Here is a 14,368-nt window from a genome sequence, read left to right on the forward strand (position 1 = left end):
ACTTTATTTTTGAGAATACACAACAGTACGTCAAAATTAGACCACATGACTTTACATTCTAACTCTCTTAAGGCACCAGTCTCTTAGACAGACATACTTTATATTTACATGGATTTCAATTCTGGAAGACAGGAAGACAGCACCAAAAGTATGTGTGTGTGTATATATATATATATATATATATATATATATATGCTAGGTCCGTATTTGGAGTGAGAGACCCTTCCCAAATCTGTCAATCTCATCTCAGCCTGTACTGGGCCCTAGAATGTGCTGAGATAGGGGTCATTGATATAATCAACAACAGTATGTACAAATTGATATGATAAGTATAGTTTTTGCAAAATAGGATTACATGTAAGTGGAACATATTTCTCTGAAAACCTCAAAACCAAAATGGTATGGCTGCTCAACAATAACTAAATAGCAAAGCAATGCCTTTCGGCTTTTCCTGGTTAGGGGTCATCACAGCAGATCACCAGTCTGCATACCGACTGGCAGTGGAGTTTTTACAGTGTCAAGCTGCCAATCCAGTGCCCAACCTTCATTGAAGCCGTAGACACACACACATCTACATGCATGTCTTTAAAACTCACTTAACCACAGGGAGGACATGCAGACTACACACAGAAGGTGCTCCAGCTGAGACTCCAAACAGAGAACCTCTTGTTGTGAGGCAATACTGCTAACTGCTGCACCACTGTGGCCCTCATCATTAACTGAATATGTTAATGAAATATGGATAGGGTAAATACTCAGGGTAACATTACTGCCTTACAGTTGCAGGTTTTGAAGTTCAATCCTGACCTTTGGCAAATGTGTGGAGAAAAAGAAGTTATGTCTTACCATAACGTTTCATCTGTGTTGTTGATCTTCTTCTTCTATTCATCACTGATGGGTTCAGTTCCGAGCCCTTGGAACCAAGTTGGCCTAATACCATGCTCGCGTACACCAAAAACTCTCAAGCTTAACTGCTACCCACAATGCCCTCCTCCCAGTTACCTCAGATCGAGTTTGCATGAAACATACAGAAGTAAAAAGCAGAGGCCATTTCTGTGCAAAAACCCTGAAAACACCACAAGGACCCACAAAATCCACCAGGAGCCTTTGGTGGGGGGACGGAGGGTGGGATGTGATGAATGGAAGAAGATCAACAACACAGATGGAACGTTATGGTAAGACATAACTTCTTTATCTGATGTTGTTAATCTTCTTCCCATTCATCACTGATGGGACAGAATCCCAAGCTACTTGAAAACCTGGGTGGCCCTTATGGAAGAGCATTCCTGAGTACCATTGAGCTAAAGGCCGCTCTTCCCCTGGAGATCATGTCCAATATGTAATGTTTGATGAAAGTGTGGGGCTTAGCCCAACTGGCTGCTGCCCAAATGTCATCTATAGAGGCTCCGGAGTGAAAAGCAACAGAGGTTGCTATGGATCTCGTTGAATGTGTTTTGATATTGACAGGTTTAGGTTCATTTGCTTGTGAGTATGAAAAGGCAATAGAATCTCTGAGCCATTTTGATAAAGTGACTTTTGATAAGGCACATCCCATTTTTGGTCCAGAGAAGGAGATGAAAATTGATCTGACTTGCGGATAGATTTTGTCATATCCAAGTAAAAATGTAATTGTCTATGCACATCCAATGAATGTAGGCAGTATTCTTCTTTATTGGAATAATCTGGGAAAAAAACTGGGAGCTCAATAGACTGGTTCACAGAGAAATCAGAAATCACTTTGGGGAGAAAAGATGGATTAGTACGAAGAGATACTCTGTCTTTATGAAAGATTAAATACGGACTCTTGATGCAAAAGGCTTGTAATTCTGATATCCATCTAGCTGATGTGACAGCCACCAAAAATAGAGATTTCCATGATAGAAATTTAAGGTCACATTTTGCAGCAGGCTCAAAAGGGGGTAAAGAGAGAAACTGTAATACCAGAGAGAGATTGCATGACTCTAAAGGTTGCCTGATTGGGGGTCTGCTATGAAAAACTCTTTTGAGAAAGGTCTTGCATATGTGGGTGGAGATAAGTGGAACACCTTCTAGACCATTATGAAAATTGGAAGTAGCTGCCAAGTGGACTCGAATAGTAGAAGCTGATGCTCTATTCTCAAAAAAATCAGAATGGTATTGAAGTATAACAGATACAGGAGCTGAGAGGGGTCTAACATCTGTTCTTTAGACCAGAGCATGAACCTTTTCCACTTATCTCTGTAGAGTTTTCTGGTGGATGGCTTATGGGAGGCCAGAATAATATCTCGAACAGGAGAGGAGAGGGTTTCCTGCCTGGTGACTAACAGAAGTGGAGAAACCAAGCTGTCAGCTTGAGAATGGACAGATTTGGGAGAGTCAACCCTTGGGGGTGAGAGATTAGGTAAGTACAAGTGTCCAGGATCCATGGAGGTTGTAATAGGTGATGCTGGTGGAAGGGGAACCACACTTATCGAGGCCAGAATGGGGCAATGAGGATCACCTTGCATCTCAATGGAATTGCTTTCTTCAAAAATAAGGGTGTCAAGGGAATTGGAGGATAAGCATAGAGGAGACCCATGGGCCAATCGTTAGCCAAAGCATCTCTTGGGGACTCCCCTTCTGGGGGAAAAAGGGCAAAGAAGCTGCTGCATTTGTTGTTCGAAGGGGAAGCAAAGAGATCACAGCAAGGCTAGCCCCAACGGCTGAAAATTTCTGCCATCACATTAGGATTGAGAGACCACTTATGTGGAAAGAGAATGCATCTGCTCAGCCTGACTGCAATCACGGAGCTCCCTGGGATATGCGTTGCTATAAGAAAGTGATTGGAAGCTATCGCCCAGTGTCAAATTTTCATGGCCTCTTGGCACAGGGGGTAGGATTTGGTCCCTCCTTGTTTGTTTATGTGCCAGACTACTGACATATTGTCTGATTGAATCGCAATTGTTCCTGATGGAAAGAGTGGATATAATGCCTGCAACGCCAACAGCACCGCTCTCAATTCCAGAACATTGATATGCAAGTTGGCCTCTAAGCTGGACCTCATGCCTTGAACTGTCTTTCCCTGAAAATGGCCCCCCCATCCTATCAGGGAAGCATCCATGGTCACCGTAGCATTGGATTAAGGGATCTGGATGTGGTGACACCAAAGTTTTTTGTCTGGCCTCATCCACCAAAGAAGATCTTGCTTGCAAGAGTTGATAATGAGGATCTGTAAGTTTAGGCAGTGAAGATTTGCCAACCACCGGGACAATAGGAGCCATTGTAACAGTATCATATGTAATCTTGCCAGAGGAACAATAGGAACGGCTGCAGCCATAGACCCCAGAGCCTGAAGAACTTCTCTTGCTGACACCTTTCTTTGACAGAGTATCACTTGTACTTGCAATCTTAACCTCTGAAGCCTGTGAGCTGGTAGAGATACCAGGCATGTTCAAGTACTGAAAACTGCCCCAATAAATTCCAGTTGTTGGGTAGGTTGTAGTCTGGATTTCTCCCAATGGACTGTGATGCCTAGAGACTCCATCAGTGAGCATGTGTAACCCAGGGCTATGGTCAGGAGATGCATGGTGGGGGCGGAGAGGAGCCAATCGTCTAAATATGGAAACACCTGGAATCCCTGAAGCCTCAGATGAGCTGACACCACTGCTAGGCATTTCGTGAACACTCTGGGGGCCATCAAGGGACCAAATGGCAGGGCTGTGAACTGGTAATGACTGGCTCGTGAAGGAGAGCCCTAGAGCATTTGTCCATTTTGATGTGGTAATAAACATCCTGGAGGTCTATTGAGCACATCCAAACATCCTCCCATAAAAAAAGGAGAATGGATTGACTAGTGACCATGTGGAATTTGGTTTGAACCAGTGACTTGTTTAGATGGCTAAGATCCAAAATGGGTCTCCAGTACCCGGTCTTTTTTGGCACCAAAAAGAATCTTGAGTAAAAACCGGATCCGCATTGGTCTGGGAGGACTTGTTGGATGACTCTTTTTTGACACAGCTTTCTTATGTCTAAAGCCGCTTCTTCCCTTTGACTGGGTGGAACATCGGGAAGGTGTTTTGTAGGTTTTGGGTATGATGTTAGTGGAATGTAATAGCCTCTGGAGATTATTCTCTGCACCCAGTGATCTTTTGTAATAGAGTGCCAGGCAGTTTGGTGCAGAGAGAAACGAGCCCCGACTGCTTCCAGAGGAAAGCAATTGGGCAATGCTTCAGGAGCATTGATAAGACCGTCTGGAGAAAGAATCCCTGGAGTCTTGATTTTGGGGATTCCCTCTGCCCCTAAAGGGGTGTCTTCCACTACTGGAACCCCCTCTGCCTCTAGGGGAATCCTCACCATATGCGTTGCAGAAAGGACCTTGTGATTTTTTGGGCCATATTTTCCCACTCCTCTTGTTCCTGGAAAAAGAACACTGGGGCTTGGAAAAATGTAGGCCAATGGCAGACAAGGTCTTTCCATCCTGCTTGCACCAGGCCAGTGTGTCCTTTACTTTAGAAATATACAAGGAAGATGGTTCAATAGGGGCATTCAAAAAAGAGGACTTGAAGGAGTCCGCAAGGTCACATATGTGCATCCAGGCATGACGTCTCATGACTATACCTGCACCCGCAGCTCTAGCAGCCCCTTCGGTTGCGTGGGAGAGCAACCTCATGGACGAGTTGGAGATATACTCAAGGGTGGCAAGTTGAGAGGCAACCTTGTCTCGTGCCCTGTCAGAAACTTGACCCGTGAGGGATCCAGAAAGTTCGGAGATCAGATCCCTTTGGTGCCTCGTGAAATGTGCCAAGTAGTTCAGAGACCTGACTGCAAAGGTCACTGAAGCAAAAACTCACTTTGCTAGGCTGTCCACATCCCAGGACTCTCTGTTGGGCAGGTGAACAGTAGGACTTTCCTCCACAAGGTCCTTTTTAGTGGTTGCCGCCACCACAATAGCGTCTGCTGGCAAGCCTCTAGACCAGTGGGGATGCTCTTCTGGTGGGGAAAGAATCTTGTCTGGTCTCCGAGGAATGGCCCGAATAGAATCAGGGTTCTTCCACGCATGCTGCACAATGAGCTGGACTAACTCATCAGCAGGTGGGGTCACCCAAGAAGTAGAAGGCTGAGAGCAGAAAGCCTGCAGGAAGACAGACCCCTCCGAGGAAGGGTTAGAGGGCTTCCAGCCACCCCTCTGTTTCAATATTTCCAGGATGTCTCCAAAGGAGACATCATCAGGGGGTGACCATGGGGACCCTTCCCCATCATTGTAGTCCATATCCTCTGTGAGAGACTCCAATGGAGAGTCAAGGTGTTTCCTATTACATGCCTTCTTCCGAAGGGGTTCTTTAGTGGGGATGTCTGCAGAAGACTCGGAAGGAAGAATACCCTGAATGGTGGTTTCCTGAGGCTTCTGCTCTTGGTGTCCTGGGGAGGTGGCCTGGGGTAGCTGTAGCTCAGAGGGAGCAGGGGGAAGATCCAACAAAGGAGGAGTGCTTCCAGAAGCAAGCACCCTCTCCATCACCTGGAAAGCAGGCCTGCCCAAAGAGGAATAAGAGCCCAGAACCGAGTAGGACAATCTCAGAACTGGGGTCACACCCCACTCCATCAGACCCGCTCCCAGGGATGGAGCCTCAAGAAAGATTGAGGCAGGCATTGCCCCCTGATCCAAGGATGGAATTGATAAAAAACTTGGAACCGTGCTCAGAACTGAGGGTTCTGCCTCCCCCCAACCATGAGACTGAGGAAGGGATAATTCCAGTGGAACCGAAACTCAAAGGGGTGGCCTCAAAGCCTCAGTGAGGGTCACTGTCAGTGCTAAGGAATGGTTTCCCACCAAGGACATTGGAGCTATGGGCCTCAGAACTGATGGATCTGAGGGAGGAGTATAAGCGGGAGTCTTAGGAGCAGTAGATCCAAACCCCGAAGTGGGATGATTCTTAGGAATGTTTGTTATCCCTCTGGCTGTCAGCAGCTGGTCCAGCAGGCACACCACATCGAATTTAGAAAGACTCCTGGTGAACCTTGTCAGGCCAGTCCAGAAAAGGGCTATAAGTCTGACCTAAGAACAGGTCCAATGAAGGGGAGTACTGGGTCCATGATGTTTGAGTTGTCAGCACCGTAGACTCTAACTTGGAAACAGGCAATAGAGGGATCAACGTCATCGAGAAGGGACTCAGTGCTGAGGAGGCAATCGGAGTTGAGGTTATTATCAGCTCCAAAGGGATTGTCAGAACCACCTTCGGTGTGGAAAAAGATGAAGTTGGTGCTGAAACTATCAAAGACAGTAAGGTCGGAGCCGTAGTCGTCACTGTAGTTAGGACTGGTGCCGTAGAGGTCAGTGCTGAAGGTGGCACCAATGTCGAAGTTTCCGTAATATCTATGACACTGGATTTAGAAGCAATTGGAGCTGAGCTCGGAACAGAAGAAACAGTCGTTGGAGCCGATGAAGCAATCTTCTGTTCGGTTGAAGATTTGTGAACCTTGTGTTTGTGGGACTTGCCCTTATCACCAGCCAGTGAAGAGAGATCGGAATGTGGACGTCTTTTGTCCTTCACTGGAGGGGTTGAGACCTCTGCCACAGAAAGGGCCTCCGAGAAAGATGATATTAACAGGCCTTTCAAAATAAGTTTATTTTTTCTCTCATTCAGCATCTGCTGACTAAAACTCAGGCAAATCTGGCAAGGAGGTTTCACAGGGAGGTGAGAAACCCCCAGACAATACACATAATCATCATGTGAGTCACTGTTAGGGAGTTTGCCATTGTAGGAAGTGCAATGTTTAAACCCCGAAGACTCTTTTTTCTCAGACATATCCATTCACACAAAAACAAACAAATTACTGCTAAAAAGTGAGAAAAGGAAGCAGAAAAGGAAGATACCAATAATGGTATCAAATGATACCACAAGGGTAGGAGAGGGCGTTACCAACGATGGTATAAGAAATACCCAGTGGATAAAGCTAGATAGATAAAGAGGGTAGAAAAATTAGTTTGTTTAGAAAAAAGGTTCAAAAATACACAAAAATTTGTAAAATATGACAGTTGGAGAGCTCGGTGAAATGCTGCTATATGGCTGTGCGGCAAATGAGAACTGAGGTAACTGGGAGAAGGGCATTGTGGGTATCAGCTTAGCTCGAGATTTTTTAGTGTATGCGAGCTTGGTATTAGGCCGACTCAGTTCCAAGGGCTCAGAACCTAACCCATCAGTGATGAATGGGAAGAAGATTAACAGCATCAGGTCATATGTTATTCCTGTGTGTGCATGGATTTTCTGTGAGTGCTTCATTTCATCCCACCACCCAAAAATAAAAGCGTGGTAGGTAAAAACTGTGTATGTATACATTCTGCCTTGTACTTATTGTCCAAGTTGTGGTGGGAAAGGTTCTCAGAAATAAAGACTCATAGTTACTTTCTAGGCTAATAGTCTGTGAAAACCTGCAGAAGACTAGCCATGCATTCCCAATAAGTATCTAGCCCTAGTATTTTTAAGTATGATTCACCCAGAGCCCTTTGTATTAAGTGTTAATAACCCAGGAAGAGGCAGACTTTTACAGATTACCCCTTATCCATAAGGGGCAGGGAAGCCCATCCAGGATTAATTTGCAGTTTCTCATCCACATTACACTTGAATAGAATAAAATAAGAGGCATACTTGCTTTACATGGAGAGGAAGACTATTCCACAAGTAACCATTGAGCATGCAGGCTGATCATTCAAAGAAAAGACTATCATCTTTCTAAAGAAATCAGCAGTTCATACTACTTGACATACAAATAAACAAATAGATAAATTAATTAAATTAAAATGTGTAAAGAATAAACCTCAGATCTAAGAAGTAAAAGAAGAATGAGGCAGAGAGTAATGAGGTATTAGTCCAGCAAGACTTGTTGATGAGCATTTGTTTAAAAGGACAGGCTAGAAATATGAGCATCTACTTCTGACGGAAGTAAGGCACTCGCTGTACTGATTTCAGGTTGCATAATTCAGCTGCGGGTGGAAGACAGATGACTTTGAGAAACACAGCACTGATATGCCTGTCTGTAGTGCCAGAACCGTGTCTTTCTCAAGATACACATGCTGCTTTATATGTATCATGTTGAACAGTGCTGCCTTACTAACATCCAGAGGAAACATACACATGCACCTTGTAAGCCAAGGTACATAAATTAATTTTGTTTTGGAGGCGCAACATATTCTTCACTAACAAGTGGAGCAGCTTCAGATGTTATATCCTATATGAATAATGGGAACTTTTTAAAAAATGGCTCCTATACCAAACTCCTTGAAATGTGACATCTATGTTCAACAGGTCACAGAAAAGCATACCAAAACCCTTGGAGTACTTTACAGAGCTAAACCATTCCTTACTGCTTCCACTAGAAAGCAAACAGCAGCCAGCATTCTTCTGCCCACTATCTCCTATGCCAGCTCTAAAATCACTAACTTACATTCAACACAGCTCTGAAAACCCGAAAAATGCTATAATAAAATGTTCAAATGTACAACCTCAAACCACCCCAACCCATTACCACAAGAAATCCGGTCATTAAGCAGGTCTCAGTAGAAGGCAACATCGGTATGCATTTGTCTCCATCTGATGAAGTTCTTCGAAATGAAAACGCAGTGTGTGTTGAATTGCGTTAATGTGATGCGTTTTACTGGTGGACTGAAGAGTCGCTTTATGTATTTTCCCTTTTGATGGACTGAAAAGTCATTGTTCATTAAAGCATAGTGTGCTGTTAAGGATTTGTGCCTTCTTCGATCTGTTCTGGTTTTAGTACTGTTTGGTTGGTTTTCAGAACAGTGATTCTTTTTTGTTTTTGTTTCATTACTGAAATATATTAAAACAGTTAAATTGTCTTGAATACCCAAATGCAATCAAATTACATCCTAAAACTTACTTACAAAATCTTATATACCTTAAATGTCCTTCCTTGACATCTTTTCCATGCTGCCACATAATCGTATGTGTTTTCTTCAACTTCTCGTAGTAAAAGACAGTCACTCTCTCTCTCTCACTACTTATTATTATGTGTATTAATCTCAGTAATACTTGGTATGCAGCTATAATGTATATATCTTTAAATCTTGTGTAACATCTGTTAGTAACTCTGTAAAGCACACTTCTGATTTGTTATGTAAAATGATCTATATATGATGCTATCTATATGTAAAATATCTGTATGTAAAATGATCTATATCTGCTGCTTTCGCTATGTCATTTTATTACAGTCTGTGGATTTCTTTTTTCTGTATATGTATCCTATATAACACAAACACCAGGGCTTACAATTAAAGTGCCTACATAAAATAATTTGTATAGTGCTCTTACTGAGTTTTTCCCTGGGACCCCAGTGGAAAGGGTATTCTTTGTCCAGTCAGACTTTCCCAGTAAAACAAATGCAAATAAATAAATACATACGTAAATAAACAATGACATTTATATTCACCAAAAATGTATTTTCAAAAATGGATTGCACTGTGGTGTGTTGCATAGAATTAAAGCCACAAATTACATCTGGGCAGCACAGAGATACAGATACAATAATATAGCTATATCAACAAATATGCATTATCAATTCATGTCACAATCTACCTGATTAAAATACTATTATACTATTATAATTGAAGTTACCATGCCATGTTGGCATCAACCCCCTTTTTTCCATATATAACATTCATATTAAGTGGGTACACCACAAATCAAGTCACATGCACATGAATGTGTATATGTGGTGTATTTTTACATGAGTGGGATGACAGAATCAATGGATGATCCTGGTGTGTGCACATATTATTTGTTTAGTTTTGTTAACCAGATTAACTGACTTCCTTAAATTGGAGGCATAGGGAGATTATCTGCACAGACAAATTCTAAAAACAATTTCAAAATAGTCAGTACAACCCATTGCTTGTAAATGTTACAAATGCTTAAAAGTGCAAATCTGAAATGTTACGTGGATGCTTTTCATATCAAAGATACTGCAGTCGTACATGAGCAAAGGTGTAGAGACATTTCACTTCTTGAGAAGGAGTCTTCACCTTTCACCTCAGATAGCCTCTGTAGACATAGTCATTACTTGTGACACCCTTAGTTCTCCATCAACAGTTTCATTAACCTGGAAGCCACAGCTACCATTCTTAACTTTTCTGTTGTTGTGAACTGATTTAGGAGAGAAAGATCTAGAGCTGGTCTCCAACATTTGTTCTTTTTTTGGTGCCTTGAATAACATAGAGAAAAGCAATGAGTCTGATAGCAATGAGTCTGATAAATTTGAAATTGCTGCAGAACTGATGTGATGGAGTCTGGGGAATTTAAGGTACAGCAAACATAGATGAAAACTCAACAGAATATTTCTGAAATATCAACTTCAGAAGTCATTCCCTGGCCTGCACTAATAGCTTTCCAGACTTCAGTCTGCTTTTCAAATTTCCCTTGCAAAAGGTGGTAAGGGAAAAAGCATAGTAATCATCTGGTCTTAAATCACACTAAAACTTCCTTAAAGTGGTGGCGGCTGGTGACTTCAAATCAAAGGGGGGCTGCAGGAGACAGCTGAATGGGTGGGGTCAAGGGAAGGGGTGTGGCCAACTAGAAAGGGGAGGAGCTATGCTCAAAACCACAAACACTAACTTTAATTAAATACGCTGCCCTGGGTGCCAAACCATCATTATGGGAGTCCAATCAAGACAAAAATAAGTGTAGAAGAATAAAAATATTCAATGCATTGGCTGCATGACAGCTTACTTAATATCTACATGGAAACAAAAGGTTGTGAGGCATGAAAAAATAAATTACTTTTTAAATACATTACTGGAATGCCAGTCAAAATCAAGTATAAGAAAAACAAGAAGCACTCAACTCAAACCACTTCTCCTTGCACTGCAGTTCTAATTATATTTTATATTCAGCTTTATTAAAGTACCAAGTAACATGCTGAAAGTAGAAATCTCTGTGATGCCCCCACTTGTAAAATGTTTCTTATCCAAAAAGACCTGCTGCCTGACAACTAGCTACTTGTTTCATGGGGAAAACATGATCAAAGTAAAACTGAAAAGCAAACAAGAAACAAGCTCAAGATACACTGCTTAAAGGATTACTGTACAGGTTATGGACCACACATGATTGGCATTCTGTTTAGTTTATGGGTAAAGTCTGTAGAGATGACTGGAAGTCTCCAACAAGTGTAATGAGCTTTTTAAAATAATGGAATCCTGTCCTTTAATACCCAAGGCTTATACATTATCTAGTCAAGTATTCTCTGCATGGCAACAACAGAAAGGCTTTCAATGTTGGCAATTCTTTAACAGTATGCTTATTAAAGCTTACTTGCATCTTACAATCTCAGACAAGCTTACCTTATGGTCGTTAAAGCATTACTACTTAAACACAGAGCAACAGGCACTTTCTGAGTAATAAGCATAAATCTGAGTAATAAGCATAAATCAACAGTACAAAAATATGACAGAAACCAGATCGTTCTGCAAAATCAAGGACAGATGAAAAGCCACTGTAGTACTTGTGTCTACCTTGGATGGGGGGACACACTGCACATTTACACTGCATAACTTCTCCTTGCTTTGCTTGGACACATCCAGAGGCACTACATGGGGGAGTGGGGTGCAACAAGTATGTCACAATTTGAAATGTCTCTGGCTGACTGTGATGGCCCTGACACATTTGTCATACCTCTCAACCTCAGAGCAAGAAATCTGGACAAAGCCATACACAGAAGTGGGACAAAGGCCCAAAAATAAGGACAATTTTTAAATATTGCTCTAATAAACTTAGAAAGATAATAGAATAGGTCTTGCATTAGTATGAATTTTCTGAAGGGTATAAAATCTGAAACTCAAATGTCTGTCATTATTTTCTAACTTCAGTCTTTAGTGATTTGTCACTAATTTGCCAAAAAACACAATTTTATGAAAAATGGACCAAAAATGTGATGCAAAAATATAAAATAGCCACACAATACAGCTGGGAACCTGTCAAAGAAGGGGCACTTTAATATTAGTACTGCTAACTTGAGCAGCTGACAAAATAAAAGAATCTACATGCATTTCAAGTAATCTATAGCTTTGATTATTACAGTTATTTCTTAATTGTGAACCCTCCATGTTTTCTTCCAAAATTGCTATTTTGCGGAGGGATTATTAGGGGGAAGAGCAACATTTTGAGCCAAAATCGGGGACAGTTGAGAGGTTGGCTATGCCTAATTCTATAAAGCAATTTATTTGCATGTACCTCTCAACCTGTTAATGCAGTAAATCTGAACAAGGCCAAATATATTGGGGGAACATATAAACAGTACTAAAAATTGCTCTTGTATAAATTGAGACAGTTGATAGAATAATAGTTCTTACTTTAGCATGCATTTTTCTGAATGTTATGAAGTCTGAAACTCAGTGTATCATTATTTAGTGACTTAATTCCTAAATGATTTGCCAGAAAACTACAAATTTTATGAAGAACAAACCAAAAATAAGAAGCAAAAATCTATTCATTCTTTGCAAATCTGGACAGTTGGGAGGTATAGTTCAGCTGGGCCTGTCTGAGTTTGCTGCCCTTCTTCCCTGACAAAATCATGGTTGAATGGAGCCTCTGCAGCCATTCCAATGAACCATTACTTGGCTATTTCACTCCATTTACTATAAACACTAATGTGCATACTGCTTTACTTTTATGATGAGTTGGACTTCATTTGAAAGTTTTATTTTGTATTTTATAGCACAAACACTAAGTCATCTGCTAAACAAAGCAATGCAGTCTCACAATGAAAACTTAGCATTAAAACTTCTCTGCCCTTGAAACTCACATTCATTGAAACAGCATTGAAACCCACATTCAAAGAAAATACATTTTGCCAGTGGCAGATAAAGATTAATTTTGGGCTGTTTTCAAATCATAGGTCCCTTGCATATGAAACATACATGTGCTCTTTGATACACCTTCCTCATTGTACTAAATTATATTCCTTGTACAATACAGTACAGTTGTTAGAGGGCGTTTTAAATTTGTTTTGAACATTTTTCCAGTAAGCAATGAAACAAAACGCATGTACCCATAATGGCAAAACTGCCCAGTTCAGAACATTTATCATAAAAGTCTACTCAGACTTCCACAGTCCACCATTATTAGTAAATATGCACAATTCTACAGTCAACCATTATTAGTAAATATGCACAATTCCACAGTCCACCATTATCAGTAAATATGCACAATTCTGCAGTCCATTATCAGTAAATATGCACAATCTCTGAAGAAGTAAAAGTCATCTAAATAATTCCACATTAAAGAAATCTGTAACTAATGAAGAGGTTGCTGCTAGCAAACACCTTTATATTTCATGGTTTCATCGAAAAATAAAGTGTCTGTTGCCCCTCAGGAATAAATTGCCTATATTACATTAAAACAATAAGCTAATAATATTGCAAGAGGAAATGGATGGCAAACTGATAACAGACTCATAGTTAGTATCTTCACCAAGGAGAACATTCTCAGTACGGCAGCATCCACCCCTTGTGGGAGTAGAACCCACAGCCTTCTGCATCAAAAGCAAGTACATAACTTGTTGTGCTATTAACAAGGCAAACTAACTTCACTTAAGCAACATTAAACTTCTGTTCCCCTGCAGCTCTCAGCTCCTTGTAAAATCTACTCAATACTCAACTGCATCTCAACTTCGCAGCACAAGAAAACTGGAAAAAAGCCAAAATATATTGGGGGGGTCAAAAGCCCAAAAACCAGGGACACATTAAACATTGCTTGTATAATCTTGGAAAGTTGCTAGAATAAAATGCTGTGTTACCACCATACATTTTACTGCCAAGGTCCCTGTGCATAACAGTCAGAGCAACATACCACTACGCCAAATCAGCTGCTTTGTAAAAGAGAGGAAGACTGAAACTTAAATGGCTATCATTTAGTGAATTCAGTTCTCACCACAGCTGTCAACCTCTTAGTACAAAACATCTGGACAAACCCAGTAATGAGGGAATACAGCCCTCAAACATATTCAGTGAATTCAGTTCTTGCCATAGCTGTCAACCTTAGCACAAAAAACCTGGACAAAGCCAATAATGGGGGAATACAGTCCCAAAAATAGGGACAAATTTTAAATATTCATCTTATAAACTTAGAAAATTGCTAGAATAAAAGGTTGTGTTACGGTTGTGTTACTATGTATTTTCTGAACAACATGAAGTCTGAAATTCAAATGCCTGTCAATTTTACTGAGTTTTACTAAGTTCTGTTACTTTGGACATATGTGTTCAAACATATGGTAGTTGAAGTTACGGAACTTCGACTATGTGATATAGACCCCCTGTCTGTAGTAGCTCTCATTTCTCACTCAGTTTGTCATTTTGCTATTGTTTGCTCATTCCATATGACCTCTTGGACCAGGTAGTTCCTCATTA

This window comes from Protopterus annectens, chromosome 14.part0 (assembly GCF_019279795.1).
Source record: "Protopterus annectens isolate FY-2018-M chromosome 14.part0, PAN1.0, whole genome shotgun sequence".
In the NCBI taxonomy this organism is placed as follows: domain Eukaryota; kingdom Metazoa; phylum Chordata; order Ceratodontiformes; family Protopteridae; genus Protopterus; species Protopterus annectens.